This window comes from Octopus bimaculoides, chromosome 5, assembly GCF_001194135.2.
Source record: "Octopus bimaculoides isolate UCB-OBI-ISO-001 chromosome 5, ASM119413v2, whole genome shotgun sequence".
Taxonomy (NCBI): domain Eukaryota; kingdom Metazoa; phylum Mollusca; class Cephalopoda; order Octopoda; family Octopodidae; genus Octopus; species Octopus bimaculoides.
The window spans coordinates 73,826,677-73,832,646 of record NC_068985.1 but is presented as its reverse complement, the minus strand read 5'-3'; the positions used below and the strand labels follow the sequence as shown (position 1 = coordinate 73,832,646).

General features: G+C 37.6%; 1 protein-coding gene across 5 annotated transcripts in view; it reads left to right on the top strand.

Moving 5' to 3' along the window:
- Positions 1-5,970, top strand: part of LOC106869260 (sex peptide receptor) — a 741,054-nt gene that overhangs the window by 277,181 nt on the left and 457,903 nt on the right. For all 5 annotated transcript variants that reach the window (XR_008264113.1, XM_052967783.1, XM_052967780.1 and 2 more), the window contains one exon: positions 400-560. The gene's annotated coding sequence lies outside the window, so the exon portion shown is untranslated. The remainder of the gene's footprint in view (positions 1-399; positions 561-5,970) is intronic.

The window sequence follows — 5,970 nt, the reverse complement described above, 5'->3', positions numbered from 1 at the left end:
ATATATATATATATATATATATATATAAAAAATATGTGTATATAGATATTTCTTTGTATATAAATTACCAGTGGAACTGATTACCTCGTATAAATGGACAAATATATTTGAAACAAGTCTAAGTACACTTACTGAATATATGTGAATGAAATTTCCATAGTAACAATTTATATGCAAAAAAGCCACTACATCCAACGATTATAGATAATTCTGACAAACAGAAGCAGAATTTACCATTTATTCCAATTTTTACCTTTCTTAGTGGAATTATAAATTACCTTACGATGATGAAAATAACTCTTAAATGTCTATATTTATATAACAATTCTAACATATCCCATAATGATACAAACACTACCATTAAATTCAAATTTTGACCAATTATTATTTTGTTTACAGATTGCAAACCCTTCACAGAAAATGTAGAAGCTGAAAATACGAATTACTATTTTGCATCAGCTATCAAACGATCTGTTGTTCACACAAATAGCTTCTTAAAATCTCTTCAACGCATTGATTTGGATATCAACAATACAAAGAAAGTTTATGATTTCCCACAAGTAAGTACACATATGTCTACATTTTGTTTTTTTCATTTTAGCTATGCAGCGTGTGTCATGAACACATTCAATTAGAAAATAACTAAGTTATTTACAATGATGAAATGTATAAATAGTTCTATTAACGACGTATTAGAAACATTTTTCTTACGTGACTGTCTGTGAATGTGTATGAGTGTGTATGAGCGTGTGTATCTATGTGCCCGAGTGAGTGGTTTCAGCTTTGTTATGTTGTATAACATGATGTTCTGCAAACAACTTGCACATGCAAGTGCTACCAGCTGAAAGCTCTGCATAACGGAAGCCAGCAAGTGTATGAGGTCATCAGGAGAGAGTGCGCGCCGTTTCGGGGTCTGCCTGTCGATGGCATCAATGCGCACCGGGCCCCCTCAATGATATGAGACCTTGCTTGCTAGATCAACTGGTTTTCAAGTAAAGCTCAATATTCTTCTAGCCATCGCTCATCGTCTCTTTTTAACCAAATCCAGTGGCTAGCCTTTTCTGCTGTAGTTTGGATATCGGTCATAGTGGTATTTACTTTATGATGAGTTAGGCCTAACGATAACAACAGTTGCCTCACAGTTTCCAGCAAATCCTCTACATCCGATTTCGATTGGAAAATGCTTCGCTTACCAGCTTGTGTCTTCACATTCCTAGAGGTTTACATAACGGTCAATCTTTCGAGCCCGAGTGGCGTTCATGTTATCTTCATGAGTAACCGTTAACTGGACTAGATTCACAACTTTCTTTCACACCACATTAAAACGTCTGTTTTTTTTTTTAATTGGAGTGGGAAACAGTTTCTGGCACCCTGGTAAATCTGCAGCCACCCACAATAGCCATTCCACTTTTCATAGCTCACAGGAAGTTTCTCCTTCCTCTTCTTGAAACGGATCTGCTGTCGTGAGTGAACGAAGGTAGTGAAATCTCTAGTTGGTACTTTCAACGTTTTTTTTTTTTTTTACTGCTGCTGAGATCAATTTGTTTTTTAATAGCACTGAAGATAACTTTAAGGGCCAGGTTGTGTCTCCGTATATACCTATTCAGTGCTAGTGAACACTTGGAAAGAATATGTTTCAGTGTTCCGACCTTTCCTCATTTGCATATATCATTCTCTGAGACGTTCAATGTTACTAGATTTGCAGGTGAGGGCCAAACATCATAGGATGAACGAATCAGAAAACTTAGCCGAGATGTGGTCCCCTTCCATGTCTCATTCCGGCTTATTTTGCTCTCAACAACATGTTCCTCTCATTTTGTGATCTGTCTTGTTGAGCGCATTGGATGAAATGAAACTATCTACTCTCTGCTTCCCTTATTTTGATGCTGTTGCTAACAACAGATCTGTGTTCGCTCCGCGTCATATTTGCAAACTGTCTGAACCGATCTGCACCAAAACCAAGTCCTTTCGGATGATTTTGCGTAGCACCCACCATATCTCGGTGTGTAAGAGAAGACAGAATGTCATCAGTCTCTTTTTCTGCTTTCCACTTCCTGGCTGTTTTCACATCTCGTGGATTACGTCTGACTTCCATGTCCTCTCAGCATCATCACCGTTCGTACCTTCTCTAGTTTATAAATTTCGACTACTGATACCAGCGGTAACTGCAACGAGCCTCTTTTACGATAAAGAGCTGAAATGTTCAGTATCTGAGGTAGGCCTAGCCACTTTCTAATAAACGCATTCGATTTTATTCAATGATTTGAACTCGTGAAAATGCTACCTCATATTTTTAAAGTGGCCACGAAAGTCACGGATACAAGCCGCACTGTAAGCAGCAGATTTTGTATTTACCTGGTAACTTTGAGTTATCAATCGCTGATAATCCAGCCTCGGCTTGTTTCAAAATTTCCATCCCCCGACCCCTTTCTGACAATGTTCCAGCGTATACTCGCCCCAAGCTCTTGACGGGTTCTTCCATGACCGTTGGAATGCTTTCTTCAGCTATTTGAAACTTAACTTCTTTTTGCATTCCCTTAATAAATGTCAGACTACGAGATATTTTGGCTCTAAATTACATCCTTGACCACTTCACAAGCTCATGTTATCTCAAGAGGGCATTCTGTATAACTTGCCTGTCTGTTCCTAGAAGTGTTACGTCATCCATGAAAGACTTCTTAAGCGATTGTACATGGGCGGTTTGTTCCGAAAAATCCACGGCTTTCAAAATCATTTCCATGACTAAGGACTAAGATAAACCACGTGACAGATATTGAGCAGCCAGCAGCAATGCCAAACACCAGTCGGTGCCAATCTGTTGTAAAATCTCCAACTGTAAATCTCATTTCGAAACTGTCGCGATATATCCTCATTAATTTGGTTACTTTGCTTGGAATGTGGAAGTGGTCCAGCTGCATTAGCTAGGTAAAGCCATACCAAGTTCAGACTTGTCGTGTTCTGTTTGGCATCCTCGATTGCTTTCTAAATAGAAAAACAGTGTTCAACGCATCCAGGGATCCAGGATTCTGGTCTTTTGAGTCACTGTTCTCATTGAGAGAATACCCATAAAGATCTTGCCTTCCACATTCAATAAGGATATCGGCCTAAACTGTTTTATAGTCTCTGCATTGGCCTCCTTCGGCACTTATATGCCTTCTACCTTACACCAAGCCTCTACTAAAGTCTCTTGGTGCCACAGTTGTCATAGTATGGCAAAGAGCTTCTTTCACAGACGACTGTAATATTTGTATACTTTATACGAGACGCTATCACCTCCTGGGACATTCTTTGTTCTAGCTTTTCTCACAAAATCATTCACCTTTTTCTCCTTGTTGTCCCCAATTTGAATTTCGGTATCATTTAGAGGTGGCAATGGCTGGTTACAGTGTGGAACGCTAATGGTTTATTTCATGTGAGTATCCAATTCTTCTTTTGTGCATAATAAAGTGTCACTCTTCGATTCAGCGAACAGCTTCTTTGTAACCCCATACAGGTCCTTCAGAAACTGTCCCCGTGTCCTTTTACTTTCCTTTCGTCGTTCATATCGTGGACATGTCGTTGCACAAAACGGCATTTGTTTTTTTAAATATTCGTATAGCATATAGATATATATATATAAATAGATAGATAGCTAGATAGATAGATAGATAGACAGACAGATACATACATACATGCATGTATGCATACATACATGCGTACATACATACATACATACATACATACATACATACATACATACATACATACATACATGGTGGTTGCCTTACTCCTTATGCAGAGTTTGACCAACTCCTGTAACTACACTTTCGAAACATCATGTCATCTGATATGGCTTTTTAAACCAGACAATGATCTTTGTGGCCCTTAAAATGTCTTTTGAACCCTCCGTTACATTTGCAAATTCTTTGGCATACATTGTATTCAATGGTGTGTACAGACATATAGGCAGCATAGTTGGTGGAAGTTCGTTTTCCACATGTTCGCAAAAGAGATTTGACCCCAGAAAAAGAAAGGCATGGTCTGTCACAAACTGTGCACCCAAAAAGGTCACTGTCATTCCCCTTCTCGATAAATAAAGATTTCTGCCTCCCGGAACAATTTCTATGATCATAACTTTCAGAATTATGGATATTTTTAAATAAAATTTTCTACGAATATATGTTTTATCATGTCAATTTGGAATATATAATTTTTGTGGGGAGGGGGTAACTGTTTTGGGAGAGGTGGGGATTTTCTGAAAATTCAGATGAATGTACGCCAATTCGTTTTAACCTTTAAGAAAATAGATATTTTTTGATGAAATTCTCTACATTAGATTCACTTCGTTAAAAAGATTTATCAATGTCAACTTCCGGTATTCATATAAAAACGGGGAAGTTTGTCCCTGTCTAATTTTTAATGTATTCCTTTCAAGTTTCAATTCTCTATTTGTAAACAACTACGATAAATTACTAAAAGAAATATTTATTAAGTTCACAAATTTCAATATTCGGTACAAGACGCTTTTCAACGTGCTTTTATTTTTTCATTCCCTGTCCATCTCATTCATTGTTTTTAATGTTCTCTCGCAAACGTGTTTTTTCATGTACATTTGTATACATTTAAGCATGGTGTGTGTGTGTGTGAGTGAGAGAAGGAGTGTGTTGTCATGTATTCGTACGTTCATAAATACATATGTATACATCATTTCTGCACGTACGTTTGTCTGAGAAAGAAGGAGAGTGATGTCTAAGTGGGACTCTCTCTTGCACACAAAGTTGTACGCCTATTGTATGTACTATATGACAACATACCCCTTCACTCACTCTCTCTCACACACACACATCCATTTAATCTGTGGTCTGAAACTGTATGTGTATGTATCTGTGTGTGTGTGTGTGTGTGTGTGTGTGTGTGTGTGTGTGTGTGTGTGTGTGTGTGTGTGTGTGTGCGGGCGGCACACACCTATGAAATAGAGTACTGAAATCCTCCTTCAATACGAGCGTGCCAGCTTGATTACATGGAGACCAACGTGCAAAACAGTTTTCAACCTGCCTCCTCCAGTTAGGAAATGGGAAAGTACCACTTGAGCGGAATGGTGATATCTGTTTGACTAATATTGCTATCGTGATGAATTCCCCAGCTCAAATGAAGAACAGGGTGTTACCAGACTTAAGAAATAATTATAATTCACATAAATGGTTGTGTGAAAGGGCAATTCTGAATCCAAAAAATGAAACAGTAGCAACAATTAGCCATGAATTAATGAATAAGATTCCAACAGTCATGGAGAAGTACAAATCAGTTGATTCAATCCTCGATGAAGATCAAGCTGTACATTACCCAAAAGAGTTCCTTGATTCTCTTGAGCCACCTGGAATTCCTCCACATAACTTTTTCTGAAGGTAGGAATCCCAATAATGCTTCTAAGAAAATTAGATCCTTCTAAATTATGCAATGGGACAAGGTTGATTGTGAAGACATCACCTAATGTGACAGAAGCTACCATCATCACTGGATGTGCCTCTGGGGAAGAAGTTTTCGTTCCAAGAATTCCAGTCATACCAACAGACATGTCCTTTGAGTTCAAACAAACACAATTCCTAGTGCAACTTTGCTCTACAAAGTCTATTAATACAGCTCAATATCAGTCTTTGAAATCTCCTGGTTTCATCATTGACAACTTTGCTGTTTGCTCCAGAGTAGGTAGTTTGCAAGACTTATTTGTCTATGCTCTAACCCAGAAAAAAAATGAATTTTGTTTATACAGAATCTCTTACATAATTTCCTTCAGCATATGTGGTAGAATTTATCTCCTTTCATAACAGTGGTAAATTTTGCATTTTCCTTTATTATCATTTTTCATTCCCGGGCAATGCCAGGTGCCTCTGCCAATATATACATACATATATAAGTCTGTGTGAGTTTGTATGTGTGTGTGTGTATATATGTATATATATAGTATATATATATATATATATATATGTATAT